This window comes from Equus caballus, unplaced genomic scaffold, assembly GCF_041296265.1.
Source record: "Equus caballus isolate H_3958 breed thoroughbred unplaced genomic scaffold, TB-T2T haplotype1-0000019, whole genome shotgun sequence".
Taxonomy (NCBI): Eukaryota; Metazoa; Chordata; class Mammalia; order Perissodactyla; family Equidae; genus Equus; species Equus caballus.
Window position 1 is genome coordinate 271,777 of NW_027222392.1, and position 20,682 is coordinate 292,458.

General features: G+C 37.7%; 1 protein-coding gene and 1 pseudogene across 21 annotated transcripts in view; both read left to right on the plus strand.

The window, feature by feature from the left end:
• Nucleotides 1-20,682, plus strand: part of LOC138922928 (uncharacterized) — a 255,997-nt gene that overhangs the window by 205,555 nt on the left and 29,760 nt on the right. The window lies entirely within an intron of this gene.
• Nucleotides 2,587-12,371, plus strand: LOC138922927 (mitochondrial import inner membrane translocase subunit Tim17-A pseudogene; annotated as a pseudogene).

The window sequence follows — 20,682 nt, forward strand, 5'->3', positions numbered from 1 at the left end:
CCTAGAAAGTGCTGCACCCTCTGAGCACCCCGACACACACCTCTCTGAGCTGCCCTCCCAACGCTGTCTCCCTCGCTCCCTCCACTGCAGCCTCAGTTCTGGCTGTTCTTGCAGAGGCAGAGCAGGCTTCCATCTTTGGTTTCCTACCTGCCTGGACAGCTGTCCCTTCAGAGACCTGCAGGGAGCACCCTCTTGCTTCTCTGCTCCCTCATCACCTGAGCATCGGGTGCTTAGTTGAGAGCCCTGTAAGGTAACAAACTATGCACCCAACTCCTGCACTACTCACTCTGCTTTAATTTTCTTTTTAGTATTTATATTACTATGTTGACATTTAATGTCTAAATATACACATTTAACGTTTTATATGGTTATCTGTTAGTTTTCTGTGTGCCCATCTAGAATGTAAGCTCCAGGAGAGCAGTGACCTTTTCTGTTAGTGCTGTGACACCATAGACTAGAACAGTGCCTGGAGCCTCGAGGTCCTGTAGTAAATATTTCTTGGGTAAATTAGTTAATTACCCAATCTGTATCACCTTTATTTTATCTTGCATTACCACAAGTGGCAGAATAAGCTAAGAGCAGAGGAATCAGGGAATACTAAAGCTATTTAATAAGCGTTACATTAGTTTGGAAATAAATTGGTTTTGACAGATTATTATTATTATTAATCTAACAGTTTCTGAGAATGAATGTTAAACTCTATCATTATGATTATGAAGTTGTCAGTTTTTCTTTGACATCCTGCAGTGTTGCCTTCCATAGCTTGAAGTATATTCAATCAGGCATTTACAAGATTAGAACTATTATATTTTTGTGATGAAATGAACCCTTTATTATTAAGTACCCTTAATCCTTAATAACTATCTCTGCCTTAAAATCCATTATGTCTATTATTGTGTCGTTTCACCAGTTTTCTTTTTGTTAATATTTGTTTGTTATATCTTTTTTCTTCATAAATATTGCAACTGTCTGCATCCATATGTTTATGTGTCTTCTCAAGAGCATATATGGTGTTTTTTCCCACCATTCTAACCAGCTGTCTCTTCAAGTCACAGCTTGTTTACATTTATGCACATTCACACTAGTTTTTTGTTCATAATTTCTTGTTTCATCTTTTTCTATTTTCTGAGCTCATGTTCATAGATATACGAATATGTAAGAAGCAATATACATATTCTGTATCCTTAGAAGCTTTTCTGCAAGAGTATTCGTAGTAGAGTCTCCCAAGCTTTATCTGAAAATTTACTTTATTTTTCTGTCACTCTTAAATCATGGTAACCTAGACATAGAAATCTAGACTGACGCTTCTTTTGTCCCCGCACTTTCATAGTATTATTCCAGGGTCTTCTGAATGGTCTGCCACCAGGGGGGTTCTTTCCTTTTGAAGTGGTCTTTGCCATCTTTGGATGCTTTAAGCTCTGGTCCTTTTCTTTAGGATTCTGTAGTTTCACAGTGACATCCCTTGATGCAAATTTAATTTTATTTATCCTGCTAAGGAATAAATGTTCTTTCTAAATATGGAGAGTGTTGTTTTTCATCAGTTATGAAAAACTCCCAGACACTGTGTCTTCTAATATTGTCCCTCCTCAAGCTCTCCGGCTTCTGTCTTGCTGGCATTCCAGTGACGTGCCTGTTGACCTCTGCCCTCTCTGTCTCTTACGTCATCTTTCTTAGTGTCATGTTCTGGGGAATTTTATCAGATCCTTCCTCCAGTTCTCTAAGTTTCTTCACGAGGTCTAATCTGCTGATTAGCACATCTATGAAGGGTTTTTTTCTATGACTATATATATTTTTTTGATGTTATATTTGATTCTTTTTCAAATCTGAATATTTTTATAGTGTTTTATTTTTGCATATTTTAGATATCTCATTTAAATCATTGAATCATGCTTAATTTTTTGCTTCTAGGTGATAGTTTGACAGTCTAAAGTTTTTGCAACTCTGATTCTATTTGTTGTTGTCTGCTGTTATCATCTACTGGCAATTGATCCCAGTAGACTGTTTCCTTATGTGTTCTGTGTAATTGTAACGTAAGTTCATTTTCAGCACAGTTTTATCTGTGGCAGCCCTGTATAGCCTGAGTTAAGAGCTTGTCGTTCCAGAGATGTTTTTGCATTTGCTTCTGTTAGATACTGCAGGACTGTCACCAGCCTGCAGGCTGGTCCCGTAAAAGGGCACCTAGAGTGGTTGCCCTGTGCCCTGTACTTTAGGTGGGGGCCCGTGGGGTGGCGGTACATTCCTCCTCTTTTCCAAACGTTATTACAAATAAATTTAGAAATTTCTGTCTTCCTAGTATCCCAGGGGGCCCATGGAAGATAACGACAGTGAGGCCTCTTTTCATATGTAATGATCTTGGTTAACTCCACACTGGTTGAGTTGCCCTTCTACTGGGTTAACTGTCCTAGGACATATTTTTGTGTTAACGCCTCTAATTGGACATTCCTAGATTATTCATCGTACGCTAAGAAACCTCAATCGGATATGATATTTGGCCTATGGATATAAACGCTCAAGATAGTTAAATATATATAGTATATAGATATGTGTGTATATATATTCACAAGACATACACACACGCAAGCACATAATATATAGTGTTTCAACCTCAGTTTACACCAAAACAGACACGTTTTCTCGTGTCTCTCTGCCAGTGGGTTGATTTTTCTTTTCATACACCTTATCATCAGGTACACTATCCTTGTGCGTACATAAAAATCCAGTCTCCTACAAGACTATATGAACTGGCCCTTAAGTACTTCTCTGGCCTCATCTGCTACCACTGCATTTCTCTTACTTCCATGCATCAATCGACTTAGTCTTCTTTCTGTTTCTCAAATATGTCAAGATTGAGAAACCCTGCTGTTTTGCAGCAACAGAATATCGCTGTTCCCTCTCAAAGAATGTCCTTCCACTGTTGTCGCATAGATCTAGCCCCTTTTTGTCATTCAGACCTTACTTCTCGGCTGCCGGAGCCAAGATGGAGGAGTATGCATGGGAGCCATGCCCCTGGCAAATTGTGGATGACTGTGGGGGGGGGGGGCTTTACGATAGGTACTATAGGTGGTGGTATCTTTCAAGCAATCAAAGGCTTTCGCAATTCTCCAGTGGGAGTAAACCACAGACTGCACACGAATTTGACAGCTGCTAAAACCAGGGCTCCGCAGCTGGGAGGGAGCTTTGCAGTTTGGGGAGCTTTCCATGATTGACTCCAGTATGGTTCAGGTCAGAGGGAAGGAAGACCCCCTGGAACTCCATCACAAGTGGTGCCTTAACAGGAGCCATCCTGGCCAGGAGAAATGGACCAGTGGCCATGGTCGGGTCAGCCGCGATGGGTGGCATTCTCCTAGCTTTAACTGAAGGAGCTGGTATCTTGTTGACAAGATTTGCCTCTGCACAATTTCCCAGTGGTCCTCAGTTTGCTGAAAACCCCTCCCAGTTGCCTTCAGCCCAATTACCGTCCTCACCTTTTGGAGACTACCAACAATATCAATAGGACTTTTTTCCCAGGACTTCTTCAACAGAATGCAGTTCAAGAAAGGATTTCAGAAGATCGAGTTACAGTCTGTTTTTAAAACCATAGGTGGGACAGCTGTTGCCCAACAGGATATGAAGGGACATTTAGCACATTTTTCTATTTAAAGGAACATGGAAGGGGGGTGTTAAGAGATAATACATTTATTTATTCACACTTGGATTGCCTTTGTAAGCAAAGTAAGTGTCTTATATCTTTAAAGGAAATATAATAAGTGCTTAGGAGATACAGGACCACAGGGCCGACAACAGGGAAAGATGCATGTCATTCCTTGAGGACCTCACTGCCTGAATTTGCATGTTCTGTTAGTCAGACAACAAAAACTCCTGGAACTTGCGCTTTCTTTTAAGATAAGTGGCAGAGTTCTACTTTTCATCCTTACACACTTTAAATAATGCTTTGAAATAATAATAATAATGCTTTAAATGAGTGCTTTGAAAATGGCACGTTTTGTAGTTAGACTCCCCCCTCACTCAAGGGAGATCGTGTATGAGAAGAACTGTGCCGAGTCCACATGGATCCTTCCGTAGTGCATACTTTCTGGATTGACAGCTAGGCCGGAACACGCACTCTTCACTTTGGAAGTAAAATACCCCGTGTCTTGGTTTTAAGGATGTCAGATACAAAACTCTCTGTACCTTTGAGGCCACTGTGTCGTCATTCTTCACCATCGGAGCCGTCAGCAGACACAACTTCCTTCCGGTAGACCCATGCCTACATGAGAAGAATTCACAGAGGGTGGGGGAGCACTGGAGGTTTGATGTTTACTGGGTGCTTGAATAAAATGTTTTAAAAAAAACACAATCGTACTCTGCAAGACCTGGCTACATAGGGCTCAGTGTAAAAGGAACGTGCAAGGCCTCTTATTAAAAGTTTCAGGAAGTGACAGCAGAGCATTAAACCATGTGTCAGCTCTTCTAAGTGTGGGGTTCTGTGCAGTCATACGTGTCACATCCTTATGAAGCTGGCTCTCCTTTCCCTGACTAGCTAGTCAAATGCCTGATTCCACTTAATTTTTCTCTGTCTTATCACTCTGGTATTTTTTTCTTCATGTCAACTACCACTACCTGAAATTATTTATTTGCTTCCTTATTTACTAGCTATCTTCAACTGCTAGAATATAAACCGTGCAGACAGAAACTTCTGTATTGTTCACTGCTCTAGCACCTAGAATGGTACCTGGCTCAAAAAATATTTTGTTTCAATGGGTAAATAATTTAGTCCATTGTTTCCAGTGTTACAAATAGCAACCTATTTTAAGGCCAAAGATATGTCAGAATAACTTAACACTATCCCTAGAGCCAGAAAATCTCAAACAACATATGTATTTAATAGATTTAAAAGTAAACCCAAAATCAGAGTTTTAAAAGATTAGCTTGGAACTAAGAAAAATATTCTTCCCATTCAGATGCTTAAAGATGGATTCTGGGACCAAAAGAAAAAAAAAGACCTTAAATGTTTATAGTTTTGTTCATTCTATTACAAAATGATATTTGGTGATGTTTATTAGAAAAAATATATTAGCGTAATCTAGGTTTCCAAGAATTTATGAAGACAGATTTTGCTTATTTTTTTGAATACCAATTTTATTTTATTCTCAGTGTTCAAGTAAAGCTCAAACTATTATATGGACTTAAGCAGGTTTTATTACCTTGAAAAAGTCAGTGATATTGATATTTATGATTAACATATTCTCTTGCCACTGGGTTTCACATACCCTTGATCCAAGGACAGGCCATCCACTATGGTCAGATAACTTAGTGCTAAGTCTCATAAAGAAATGCATTTGAATTCATTTCAGTGTGGTTTCCCTATACTTCTATTTTTTTACAACTTCATCAAAAAGTACTTTAAAGTATTTTTTATGAATGTGTAAATTGTCTGGCCTAAAATTACTTTAAATCATTTCTGATTTGTTGTTTGATTAATCTACATTTTTAACTAAGCTTTTGTTAACTGATAGCACTTGAGAAATAGATTAATAACAGCGGCAATGCTACTGATTAAAAATGTGGCAGTCCATTGCCCGCTCTATTTCTTATTGCATTTTCTTTTCAAATTTACGATGTAAAGCTTACATCAGTTTTAAAATGCTGCTCTAGCTGTTTAGAATTTTACAATGATGTAACAGGCCAAGTATAGGGGCTTTAATGAAGTACTTGCTATTATACCTATGACAGCTCTTATACCTGTGACAGTTAATATTGCCTCAGGCCTGTGAAATGCAAAGCCATCTTCTGATCATGATCTTGGAGTTTTATCTGTGTATCTGTGTAACCTAGTACTTACCATTTTTTTAAATTGTTTATTTTTTTTTAATTGAACATCCATTGCTTTGATACAGTCATTGTTACCTCTTTGAATTAACAGGCTTTAACAATAAAGAATTTTCTTTCTGTTTGTTACTCAGCTCTTTATATTTCCTAAAGGTGTAGTTTTGTTGAAATAACCTATCAATGGGTCTTCTGGCTAGTTGTGTTCAATGAATAAATGATAGAATGTTCTAGTTGTAAGTGCCCTTAAAGATGATTGAGTCTAATGGCTGTGCACTTCTCCAGCCATTCTTCCACCACACCTTGTCCTGGCAGACATTACTAATTGATTACCGTCTCCTTTCCTAATGGGTTTCCAAGCAGCCTGAGAATCTTCCTCAACACAATATTGATTTTGTACAAACTAGTAAGTCCTAGATTCTTGTCCTGTCCTCTCATTATACAGATGAGGAAACCAAATCCCAGACATTTTAAATGATTTGCTAAAGCTTACAAGACCAATTAATTAATGGCTGAGCTGGGACAAGAAAATAAGTCAGCTGACTCCCAATTAAATCCTCTTGCTCCCAGCACTGGTACCTTTGGTGAATTTTTCTGCTCTAGTAATCTTTTTATTCAGCTGCCTTTTAAATAATCTTAAAATGGACTATTACCAATTTTGAGTCTTATCTTTGTGCCAGGGGAAATTAGGCTAGGCCACCAAGTTGGCCCTCTCAAGTAGATTGTCATCATCTCTGGGGGCGCTTCTCTGTTTGTTTCTGACTCTGCTACCCACGGCAGCCCCAGTTCTTCCAAGCCTGCCCCCCTTGGAAATAGCCCTGCGAAATCTTACTCAGCATACTTTGCATTCCAATTTATACCATTCCCAGAAGAGATTTTAGCCACGAATATTTCTTCTGTTTACAAATTTCATTCAAAGCATGTCAGTACCAACTACCTTTCTGCAAAAATGCCAAGGATTTGAAGATGGATGCCTGGGTAGGGAAGCTCAATGGCAGTTTTAGAGTTGCCCTGATTTTTGCCATGTCCTAAGAAGATTGGAATAGGTCCAACTAAATATTACAATAAATACTGTATATAAGTTTTCTCAGCAAGGATCTGTTTTTCATGGAACCACAGAAAAAGCTGGGCATCAATCTTCATTATGTATTTTGTATGTATCAGCTGCTCCACTGCAGATTGGGAACAAATTCATACTCTAAGGATTCTGACAGTTTACAAATTATGCTGTTATAAATTTGATTCTCTCTGGACCAATGAGCTGAAAGTTCTACCAAGTTTCTTTCTGAGTCATGTGAACACATGATTCAACCAACCCGCCTCAGTTGTCAGACTTGAGTGCTGTGAAGATAGTATCTGTCTTGGTCTCTGAGCATGTTTTTGTATAATAGGCCTTACTTTAAAATCACTCAGTTGCTGCATTTCACTGAGATGCATTTTCCACCTTTTGAATTGCTATTAGTTGTACAGACCAATTTGTAGCCTTGATTTTTCCAATCTTTTTGACCCAGCTGCTAGCTAAACTTCAGATTTTTTTTGAGCTGTCATACTTGTTTCCTTTCTTTGGTTTACTTTGCCAGCGGCAGTGGAAGTGAAGCTTATTTTTACTGTAATTTTAGAGATGACTCTGGATCAGTCCCTATAAAAGTGTACCGTGGGGGTGCTAATGTTCAAAATTAAAGAACGTTAATTTTCTTGAATTTTGAAATTAAAGTTAATTGTGAAATTTAAAAACATCATTGCAATTCTCCAGGTGGTTGTGCCTTTCCTGAGGTGGGAATAGGGAGTAGGGATGGTGCGATTGCATATAATTTGAAGACAGGCACTACCTTTGTTTCATTACCCTGATTTATTTTGGGGACCATTTATAAAGTATTTTAAGCTTCATTTAGTGCTAAAGGAGTATGAGAGGTTTTTATGGTTATACAGAGGTGTTATGGGAAATGTACTGAGAGCTCAGGAAAGCCCAGAATGGAGCTGATGTATCTCGTGAGTCTCTCCTCTGCCTTCGCGCTAGCCTGGGGTGGGGGGTCCTGGGAGGTGTATGTATGTGCCTTGCAAGGAGGCTGAACACAGAAGGCTGGAGGGTCTACGCAGGAGAGAAGCACCAGCTTTACAGTTAGAAGTTAAAGGACTCTTCTTATATATGATAGGGATGTTATAAATTTTTGATGAATCAAAAGTTGCTTGGGAATATAGATTTTAATTTAGTATCAAGGTGTCACCTTTTGTTTTCAGTTTCTTCTTCAGGTTATGTAACAAATAACCCTAAACCTTTACAGCTTCAAACAATAAACACTTATTGTGCCATACAGTTTCTATGGATCAGGAACCCAGAAACAACTTAGCTGAGACGTTCTGGTTCAGTGTCACTCAGAGATTGCTGTCATTTGAAGGCTTGACTGCAGCTGGCCAGTCAATGCTGGTTGTCAGTCAGGCTGTATTTTCTCTTCCTGTGGAGCTCCCTATTAAGCTGCTTGAGTGTCCTCATGACATGGCAGCTGGTTTCCAGAGCGAGTGATGTGGGAGAGGCAGGCAGAAGTCATAATATCTTTTATTAACTAGCTTCAGAAGTCCTACTCCATCATTCCACAATAATAGTTACATAGGTTATTCAGTGGGAGCTACACAAGGGCATGAGTACCATGAGGTTGGATCATTGAGGGACATCCTGCAGGCTGCCTCCCACAGCCCTGAATAAAAATCATGTTTGAGGTAGATTTTAATGAAAACGATAGCTTTTATATTCATACGGATGGGATGTGTAGGTTGACTCATGACCGGTTTTCAGTGTTTGTGTATATCTGTGTTTACTGTAACTGGCCTATAACATGTATTCATTAACTTCTATTTTAAAGCACACTTGTATCTTGGACTATGATTAGATTATCTGATGGTATTTATCATTCTTACAGAATAAAAGCTACCAACATGAGACAACAAAAATTAGGGTTGCTGTTGTCTTCATCATCTTTGTGAAACCCACTGAAATATTTAGCTACTTTAGAAGAGATGGGTTATTGGATTAGCTCCTCGTTTTGTGTCGAATCACCACTTACAATATTTTTCAAAATTGCTGTTGCTTATGAAAAGAGAAAACCATTTTCTGCTACAGAACCACAATATAAATGAGAAAATATTGAGCTGAAATGGGAAAATAACATTATAAATATAGCTCAGGAAATGCAAGTCAGAAATCCAAAATAAGTTCAGCGTATGCTGAAAATGTTAGCATTTTCAGTGTATTTAAAGATAATTATATTGCAAACATAATACAATTTTTACCATTGTTTCCCAGTTGAAAGGCTTAGGGATGCTTACTTTAAGTCACTAGAAGAGATGCGTGTTGTTGTTTTGTTAGCATCAGAACTTATACAAATAATAAAATGAATAGTTTTCACTATTCATTACTTACTATTATTTACCCTAGGCAGGTTACCAAATAGCACTTTTTAGGTTATTATCTTTTAAGTTTTTTTAAGTGAGCAAACAAAGCACTCTTCTGCACTGATGTTGAGAGTAAAACAAGATATCTTTCTAAATGGAAATTTGTAGACATGTGTCAAGAGGCTTAATAATGTCCACACATTATAGGTAACGAGCAACCCTACTTCTAGAATTGTGTTATAAGGAGATAATTGGAGAGGAAGTCGAAGATATATATGTTCATGGCAGCAGTAGTATTATTAAAAATATTGGAATAATAATCAGTAGGCAAATGACAAAATAAATGACACTGTGTTCTCATTACGTTAGCACACAGGCTAAACTGATATAACTGAAAGACCAACCTCAACAGAGTTGATTTCAATAAATTTCAGTATTTCAGAGGTACTAACCCTGTGGCTGTGCACCAGAAGATGATCAGGGAGCTAGGTCTCCACTCTCTTTCTCTGTTAATTTGAAGACTATACTCTTTACGTAGTTTCAGCCAACTCACCATCACCAAGACCTTGTGCCAGACTATGGAAATGGGGAAAAAGGAAAAAGAAGGCAAGCAGCTTTCGTTTAAGAAAATGACCTAGAAGTGAAATACCTTATTTCTGCTCACATTCTAATGGCCAAAACTTAATCACAAGGTCACACTCAGGTAAAGTTAGGACATCAAGGGCTATACCCTGAATTGTGAGAGTTAATGAAATATGAAAGTGGCCATATATAACCTTTAAATATTATCTTAAGTGAAAGAAGCCACTTTTAAAAGGCCACATACAATATGATTCCATTTCTATAAAGTGTCCATAATAAGCAAATCCATAGACACAGAAAGTGGATTAGTGGTTGCCAGGGGCTAGGGGAAGGAAGGACTGGGAAGTGACTGCTAACGGGGATGGAGTTTCTTTTTGGAGTGATGAAAATGTTCTAAAATTAGATAGTGGTAGTGGTTGCACAACTCTGTGAATGTACTAAAAATCACTGAATTATATACTTTAAAATGATGAATTTTATGGCATGAGAATTATATTTCAGTAAAGCTGTTATTAAAGAAAAAAATGTTCCAGTGCAAAAAGGGACAACAAGGAAACTTTCCTTTCACAACCCTTGCATGGACAGAGGGGAAGTGCCCTACCCCAGGAATTTAAAACCAGAAGTCAGCCCTTACATGGGCTTCAGCCTGAATTCATGCCACCTGTGTCTGTAAAAATCTCCAGCTGAAGACTTTTTCTAAAGTGGTTCCAGTTCTACAGCAGCCCCCAGGTGTCTAAAATTCCAGGAAAACGAGCAGTTCACTGTCCAAATCACAAAAAATACAAAGGTACTAGGGCACCATGAACAAAAATCAAGTCAATAAAACACAAGATAGCAGTAATGGCCCTGCAGAGATTTCAGGTGTGGGGTTTGTTAGACAAATATAGAATAACCGTGGTTGATACATTTTAAAAATAAAAGAGGATTTTGAAAATACAAGCAAGGAGTAGCAGATTTTTTAAATAATTATCAAATTCTAGAAAAGAAATATATGATAAATTAAGTTTAAAATTTAGTTCTATAGATTTATCAGCAGATTTGACTTACAGTTAATGTACTGGAGGACAGATATGAGCATGTTATCCTGAACAAAGTCTAAAGAAACACAAAGACAAAGAATATGAGAGATCAGGATATAAGAGAGGTTAGGATAAGAAGTTTTATATACTTCAAATCAGAACTCTATAAGGAGAAAATAGAGGGAATGGGGAAGAGGCAGTATTTGAAGATCTGATAATTGAAAATATTCTAGAATATTTGAATCCACAGCTTTAAGAAGCCCTAAGCGTCCCAAGCAGTATAAGTAAGACGATATCCACCCTAAACACATTGGTGTGAAATTGCGTAACAACAAAGAGAGGGAGAAAATCATAGAAGCAGTTTAAAAGGGTGGAAGAAGAAATCATCTTCAAGGCAAGAGCAATTAGACCTACAGCTTATTTCTCAACAGAATCCAGAAGAGAATTGAATTATATCCTCAATATGCTGAGAGAAAATACACATCAATTTATAATTCTATACCCAGAGAAAATATCTTTCAAGAATGAGAGTAAAATTCTGTCAGTTGCTCAAAACTTCTCTGAATCTCACAATGCAACAGAAAAGCTACTTTGTTCAAGTAGTTGCAACAGAGAGCATACTCAAAGGAAGTCTCTCTCTGAAAATGAAGAGAGGATTTTACAGAGGAAAAGAGACAAAAGTGGCCAAGCGCCAGCTGCAGGGTTGGTGGGTGTTGGTCAGACAGGTGTTGCAATCTTGCAGAAATGAGTTTTTTCCTTGCAGTTTGGCTGTTGCAGGCCATTACCTCCTTTTCTAGGAGTTGTTGGCTCAAAGGAGGAATTTAGAGGGAGTGGGTTAGTTTCTCAGTACCAGAGAACAAGGGAGTAGGTGGAAGTTCAGAGCAGAAAATGTTTACGGTTCTCCACAGTCCCTCCTCTTGAACAAAGCACACAAGAGTCCTATACCTGCCAACCTGAATGGGCCCATTGAGATAAAAGGAAAGTTATTAGAATGGGGGTCGATTTTAGGGTTAAAGTTTCTCTTTGCTTCTGTTCTGAGATAATGTTCTGAGATCATTTGTTTTGAAAGTATGTTGCTGCTTAGCTGAATGACCCTAAGAAATTACAGTAGTCCCCCCCTCATCCATGGTTTCAGTTACCTGTGATCAACTGTGGTCCAAAATGGTTTCAGTTTCCATGGTTTCAGTTACCTGCAATCAACTGTGATCCAAAAATATTACATGGAAAATTCTAGAAATAAACAATTCATAAGTTTTAAAGCGTGTGCTGTTCTGAGTAACGTGATAAAATCTCACACCACCCTGCTCCATCCTGTCCAGGACATGAATCATCCCTTTGTCTAGCCTATCCATTCTGTGTACACTGCCTGCCTGATAGCCACTTAGTAGTTGTCTTGGTTATCAGAACGACTGTCGTGGTATCACAGTGCTTGTGTTCAAGTAACCCTTATTTTACTTCATAATGGTCCCAAAATGCAAGAGTGGTGATGCCGGCAATTCGGATATGCCAAAGAGAAGCCATAAAGTGCTTCCTCTAAGTGAAAAGGTGAAAGTTCTCAACTTAATAAGGAAAGAAAAAGAATCATATGCTGAGGTTGCTAAGATCTACAGTAACTTCTATTACCAGTATATTGTTATAATTGTTCTATTTTATTATTAGTTATTGTTGTTAACCTCTTTCTGTGCCTAATTTATAAATTAAACTTTATCATAGGTATGCATTTACAGGAAGAAACAGTATATACAGGGTTCGGTACTATCCACGGTTTCAGGCATCCACTGGGGGTCTTGGAAGGGATCACCTGTGGCTAAGGGGGATACATTTAATGAGAGGGATTCCTACCAAGAGGCAGAGCAGATGAATGAACAACCTTTGGAGGATTGTTCAGAGCCAAGACTGGGTTTCTGTCAGGAATATCCAGAAGCAGCAGCCCCAGCCCCCTCCACCCACGGCAGAGTCCATCCCAGAAGTCAGGACCAGCTAGTCCACGCAGAAGATAGTTTGGTTGGCTTCACATCAGAAAGGTTCTGAGGGGATGTACATGCAGCAGTCATCTCTAAGGACTGTACACGAACCCCCAGTGGGATGCTAAGACGGAGGCAAAGTTGTCTTGGCTATTTAGGTCCTTACAATTCCCTATGAATTTTAGAATTAGCTTGTCAATTACAAAAAGCCTACTGGGATTTTAATTGGGTTTGTGTTGACTCTACAGATCAATTTGGGAAAAATTGATATCTTTAGCAATAAACCCATCAACACGGTATATCTCTGCATTATTTAGTCTAATATTTCTCTGCACTGTTTTGTAGTTTTTAGTGTACAGATCTTGCACATCTTCTGTCAAATTTATTCCTAAATATTTTATATTTTTGTTGCTATTTGTTAATGGAATTTTTCTTAATTTCCGGTGGTTTGTTTTAGTATGTAGAAATGCAATATATTTTCATATACTGATCTCAAAAAAGGCAACCTTGCTAAATTCATTTATTTTAGTAACTTTTTTTGTTGTTGATTCCTTTGGATTTTCTACATACATAACCATGTTATTTGCCAACTGCAAAACTTTTAATAGACAATATAGTTGTATATCTTTATGACCCAAGGAAAGTGAAGGGTTTTTTTAAACCAGTTAAAGAAAATGCAGACCATAAAGGAAATTATAAATATATTTGACAAGTTAAATTTCATAATTTTGATTCATGAAAAGATAAAGAAGTTAAAAAAGAAGCCCCACACTGATAGAAGATATTTACAGTAAATCTACCTGGCAAAGGCTTAGTATCTAAATTGCGCTGCCCAGTAGGATAGCCACAAGCCACTGTGGCTTTGAGCACTTGAAATGTGGCTTGTCTCAATTGAGATGTACTGTAAATGTAAAATACACACCATATTTCAAAGACTTAGTACCAAAAAAAAAAGAACGTACAATATCTTCTTAAGAATTTTTATATTGAAAACATGTTGAAATCAAAATATTTTCAGTTAAATTGAAATACATGACTAAAATTGATTTCATTTGTTTCCTTTCACTTTTTTAATGTGGCTGCTAGAAAATTTTTAATTATATATGTCTCACATAAAAGCAGATACTCAAATGGCTGATAAATATATGAAAAAGGGGCTCACACTCTTAATCAAGAAAGTGCCAATTTAAACTATAATAGAGTACCATCTTTATCTACCAGATTAGCAGATATTAAAAAAAAAAAAAACTGGCTAGGCTGCAGTGCACAGTCCTCTCCCACCCACTGGTGCTGAGAATCTAAATTGGTACCGCTACTTAGGACACAGTTTGTGTTGTCTGTAAAGCTGACTGCACATACCTACCATCCAACACTTCTACTTCCCTATATTTAATAGAGGAACTCTTCTATACATGCACCAGGAGACATGTTAAAAATTTGTTCATAGCAGCATTATATGTAATTTTTAGAAACTGGAAACGAATGGCTAAACTGGTATATTCATACAAGTATATACAAAGTATATACCTTTTTCAGCTGAAAATGAACTACAGCTAAGGCATCACTGTGAATGAATCCCAAAAGCACATTAAAGAATGAAGCAAGTCAGAAAAGAAAGCGTACAATATTCCATTATATTAAATTCAAAATCAGGCACAATCAAGCTACTGATTTTTTAGGAGTACGTGTATAAATAGTATCATAATAGAGAAAGACAAGGGCATAATTAACACAAAATTAACGATGGTGATTATCTGTGGGGCCAAGGGAGGGGATACAATCAGGAAGTGGCCCACAGACAGCTTCTAAAGTCTGATAATGATGTCATTCTTAACCTGGTTGGTGAGTAAATCGGTGATTATCTTATTGTTCTTTAAAGTGTACATAAATATTTTCTAAAACTCTTTGTATGATAAATTTTAACAAATTAACACAGGCTGTAAGACAACTATAATATGAACCTAATTTTATTTGCACACACACACAAAAACTAGATTGTTAAATATGTATGGGAAAATAACTCTAAGTACACCAAAATCTTTATTTCATGATGATGGGATCCATGTGGATAAGTGGTTGGAGTTTGGAAATTGAGGGTGCAGGGCAGCTTTGAGCGTTGAGCTACTTTCTAATAGAGTCAGCATTCTGTTAATTATGCTTATCAAAGATATAAGCAGGATTATATCACTAGAGACCTAAACAGGCAAGTTCGAGTATTTTTAGGGAAGTTTTAGATGGTTCCTAATTCTTCTGCACATGTAGAGAGTCATGATTAGTCATTTCAATGTGCATAAATCTCCTAGAAGTGGAATACTTTTTGTATATATACAGCAGCAAGTATGTTTAATAGAGTATTATTTGGGGTCAGCCCCGTGGCCAAGTGGTTAAGTTCGCGTGCTCCACTTCCCGCGGCCCAGGGTTTCACTGGTTCAGATTCTGGGCGCGGACATGGCACCACTCGTCAGGCCACGTTGAGGCGGCATCCCACATGCCACACCTAGAAGGACCTACAACTAGAAATACACAACTATGTGCTGGGGGGATTTGGAGAGAAAAAAGCAGGAAAATAAAATGAAGATCGGCAACACTTGTTAGCTCAGGTGCCAATCTTTACCAAAAAAAACAGAGTATTATTACTATGTAATTGCTCTTAGGATACATTCTCATACTTGGGTCACATTTCTATGATGGAATTAACGGCATCACATGTATTATCTTAGCACCAGTAAAACTTGAACTGTGCATTTAGTAAATGATAATACCCCTCCTCCCTGGAAGGGTTCATGTCTAACAAATAGCAGTTTATCATCAATAAACGTGGTGTATTTGCCCTTTGGATTTTTAGATTATGAGGAATCATAAGCTGAGGCTCCTGAGTGTTTCCATTAACTTTGCATCATCATTTATTTATTTATTCACAGGCCACCTTCTCTTGTCTCTTGCTATTTATTCATTTTCATCCTAAAATGTATCATGTTTTGGGTTTTTTTTTAAAGATTTTATTTTTCCTTTTTCTCCCCAAAGCCTCCTAGTACATAGTTGTATATTTTTAGTTGTGGGTCCTTCTAGTTGTGGCATGTGGGATGCCCCCTCAGCATGGCTTGATGAGTGGTGCCATGTCCGCGCCCAGGATCCAAACCAGCGAAACCCTGGGCTGCTGAAGCAGAGCACATGACCTTAACCACTCGGCCATGGGGCCAGCCCCTATCATAATGTTTTAAAAGACAGTGTTTACATTACTGAATAGAAATAAGAATAAGTTTACTCATGATTGCATAAAGAGAAAGCCAAGGAAGTATACCAAAATGTTACAAAAAGATTAACAAAAAGATTGTGACTGGGATAAATAAATAAAATGAGCTGAAGGAAAAAATAATGTCCTAGGAACCCAGATGATGTTATTTCCTTCTCCTTTAGGAAACAGATCATATCTACAAGGGAATGTTGTAATGTATAGAACTTTATAGAAGAAAAAATATTCCTTTTTGTCTTTGGGGCCCAGGCCCTCAGAATACATGCATTTTTATTAATAGCAACAATAACTGCTGTTGTTTTTGTAATAATAATTTCATGCTAAGCATTTGTTTTTAATTTTTCAGCAAGACTAGCCCTGAGCTAACATCTGTCAATCCTCCTCTTTTTGCTGAGGAAGACTGGCCCTGAGCTAACATCCATGCCCATCTTCCTCTATTTTATATGTGGGACGCCTGCCACAGCATGGCTTGCCAACTGGTGCCATGTCCACACCCAGAATTCAAACCGGTGAACCCCAGGCCGCCAAAGTGGAACGTGCACACTTAACTGCTGCACCACTGGGCCGGCCCCCATGCTAAGCATTTTTAAATGAAGATAGTGAACCTCAGGTAGGTTAAATAACTAGCTTAAGGTCATTAGTGGAAGCTAGTAAGCAGTTAAGCCAGAATTCAAACCAAAGTCTGTTCCACTACAAAGCTTGTGGCGTTAACCTCTGTACAAACTGGCCATATACCCAACTCCATCTCCACTTCCTCTGTCGCTTTCAACCAGTTGAGTTACTTCTGATACGTGGATCAGAGGCTTACCTTAACATCTAGGTTGATTACATTGTTTTACTACATTACAGGGCTCCAATTTTAATTTTTTTAAGGAAAAAAACATTTACAGAAAACTTAATTGTGACTATGATTTGATTCATATAAAAATGTTGAAGCTCTTATAGGCACTACACCAAGAACAAAGGCAAATGGGACAAAAAAAGAGCTCAAAGTAGGCCATTTGCTGAAATCTTAAATTTGATCAGCCCTTTCTTCCAGGGAAAATAGTCTTTGTACCTGTTACAGGAGAGAGGATTTAGATAAAGTATTTAACCCCTTGAGCTATCTCCCACGCTCCACACAGGGTACAGAAACACAAAGAATTATTTACTCACCAAGGTTGAGCCCAGATTTAATATTCTGTGTCTGAAATTTCCCCAACTCCTAAAATTTTCTGACTCTGAGTTTTCTCTCTTGTGGTTAGGGCAGCCAGACTGATCTAAGAGTCCCTGAAGACCCATCTCTGAATTTTGTGTTCTGTATATGCTAGTGTCTGCTTAGAATGTGCATTTCAGACGCTTGGGGACCCCCCTTTTCCTTATGGGATAGAACTTTGAGACATACTATCAGCCCCAGGGACCCTTTTGGGAAAACTTCTACCCAAGATAAACACAAAATATTCTCAATAGGAGACTGCCCTTTACTTCATAATAAAAGTATAGCAAGCCTTTCTTAAGTTGTAGAATATGTGCTTTTCCTCTAAGACTCTCTATCTCCTAATATGTTGGCCTTATTTCTAGGCATAGTTTCATGACGGTGGTTACCATAAACCCACAGTGTACAAGTCCATTTAGGATCCAAGAGAGAGCCCAGACCTTGAGTAGTTCCCAGTTCATATATTCACGAGACATCCATAATCTAAGATTGCCCATTGCTTATTCACTTGCTCAGAATATTCCTCATTACCAGGCTTTAGAGCTGCTCTCCTAGACAGGCAAATGTGTCAAGTCCCCTCCTTCAGGCTATGTCAGGGTCCTGCACAAGCCACCCATCCACTTTTGTCCATTGCTACAAGACCCTTTTCTCTCTTTCTAAAGAAAAAAACCACAGATTTCCACTAATATCTCCTATAGTGCTTGTGTGTGTGTGTGTGTGTGTGTGTGTGTTGGGAAATATAAAAACTCCCATCTCACCTGCCAATAGATTTTGGCTGTGTATCTAACAATTTTAAGTGACACTTAGCTTGTAGTAAATGATTGTTGAATGATAGGATAAATGAATATTTAAATTCATCTTCTCTAATGCTTATTCTTGTGCCTAGAATACAAGACGTTTATTTGTTGAAATAATTAATCAATCAAAGCAGTAATTACTTGGAGTTAAAATATATGTAAGTTTACCTACTGTAAACTTTCAAAATACATAAAAATTCATACAAAGAATAAAGGACTCATTACATTACTAATTCATTCTCTCCTTACATAAAATTGTTTTGGAAATAAACAAATTTCAAAATTGTGAGGCAATGTTTTATTGTTACATTGTCAAATGGTAAAAATGATTCATTTAACAAATATTTATTGGGCCCCAGCTGTGTGCCTGCCACTGCGCTGGCCTCTGAGACGCAGGGTGATGGTAGTGAGTGAGGTGGAGGAGGTACTAGGTAAGGCTGGAGGAGGAGGCAGACCATGCAGGGGCCTCTCCTCCCCAGCCCCCCACCCATGTGAAGCCAGGGCTGTTTCTAGGAAGAGGAGTGCCATGGTAGGTGTGACATAATTTGCTTTGCTCAGTACCAGGAATAGAGTAGAAGGAAGGTTCGAGTAGATTTTAATGGACCTGTAAAGCTACACATTCACCCAAAGAGAAACCATCTTTGATTTGGAAGGACTGACACACATCTTGTCTGTTTCATAGTTTTGTTTCATTGCTGATAACGAGTAAGGTGTTTCAGAAGTTTCTGTATAAATCAGGAGGTGAGAAAAAAGGCAGTTTGTAGTGAAAATGCTTAATTTGTGAAGCTAGTGCATTTTCACTTTAGCAGAAATTTGAGATAATGTGAAACTGCCTTGCAGTTTATACTTTTATGATAATGACTTTCTATCTCCTCATCATTTATAAAATTCTAACATCAATAACTAATGGCACAATTTCTTTTTTAAGTAATCAGTAAGACATTCCATATGTATTTTCATCTTCTAAGCAACTTCAGAGGAAACATTTTTTCATGTTTAATTCCTTACTGAGGTGACTGTATCAAACTCATGATGTAGCTCTGTGTTTTAGAATATGTATTATTTAAAGACTGCTTAACACTGCCATCTTATTGCATCAGAATGACTGTTCTCTTTGTCATCCATTCATACTTTTGGCACCACTGCGTTCAAATGAATTAGCTACTTATCGAGATTGTCACATGATATTTTAACTTCCAGCTCATATAAGTATCCTTTCTTTTCCAATTATTGTTTTGTGCTTTGGGGCAAAATGGATACTGAGTCAAAAGAGAATATAAAGACACAGAGGCCAAGATGCTGCTTGTTTTAATTCCTAATGCTCTTTGGGAAGCGTTTTATTCTACTCATTTTGGTTAGAATTTTACTGACTGACTTTACTACTGACTTTAAAGAACAACACTGACTTAGGGGAGATTTCAAGCAGAGTTTTCATCTCAGTGCTTTTTCCATTTAAATTCCATAAAAAGTAAGAAACCTCAAGAAAAGGAAGTTTTCATATACATATGAACTGCTAGGATGATTATGTTGAAGGAGAAGGAAACAGAGAAGTCTGGGTTTCAATGTTACCACTGCTACATAATCTTAGGAAAGTCGCTGTAATTTAAAAAGACTTGTCTCATATGCAGAATGGGAATAACGATGCTATTGCTTTGGATTATTATGAGAATTAAATGTGTCAATGTATATTAAGGTGTTTTGTGTATGGTAAAACTTTATACAAATATTAGTCAATTTCATCACGTGAAGATTTACAGCTACTCAAGGACATTTCTGTTGGGAGCACAGCTTTCATAAAGAAGCTATAGAACTCACACTTGAGGGAAGGCAGCTGTAGAATGGATTGAAAAGAATCCAAGAAACAAATTATACCATTGTTTGCATCAAGATAGCCTACAGCAATAAATCAGCCACATTCATTCCCATGCACCTGCAAATAAACATGAGTGACGGATACTGTGCAGGCACTCTTGCGGTGGAAAGAAAATTAAATCAGAGTTCTGGTGTGGCTTGAAATTCTTAAAGCTTGAGATGATACAGATGGATTTCACAATGCGTATGGTAAGGAAATGTGTCTTTCCCATACTGCCACAGGCAGTAAGTTTTTAAATTAAGTAGAGATAAATTTCTTAGAATTTAAAAACTTTTGACAACAAATACACATCTTCTCTAATGCTTACAATATATAGTGGAGAAATTTGTGTCAGATCTTAATGGGAATTGTACAAGTATTTTTATTGTTTTATTTTAAAAACATTTATTGAGCATTGGTTATCTGTAAGATGTGTTAAGAACTGGCCTCTGAAGCCTGGGGAGGGAAGAGGGAAGATAGAGGTGTTGTGTCCTCACTGGAGAAAGGTCCCCAAGTATTGCAAGGGAATAAAAGAAGTCAGGCAGCAGAGTGAACCCGTAAGTGTGGAAAAGGCTTAGGTATCTGATTTGGAACTTGAGAGGGATGGTATAACTTACCATCACGAGATCCTTGTCACAGCACAGTCACATGAGGGCCAATCATAACCCTGTTCCAAAGAAATAACTTTGGTCCCATTATAAATTATATTATTAATTTCATTTACTGTAGTGTTATTTTTATTTGAAAAAGTTGTTTTTAATTATTAAAGTTATTAAATTAGTAAATTAGTAGTAACCAGCAAAATAGACTCTATTGAAGCCATTAAGC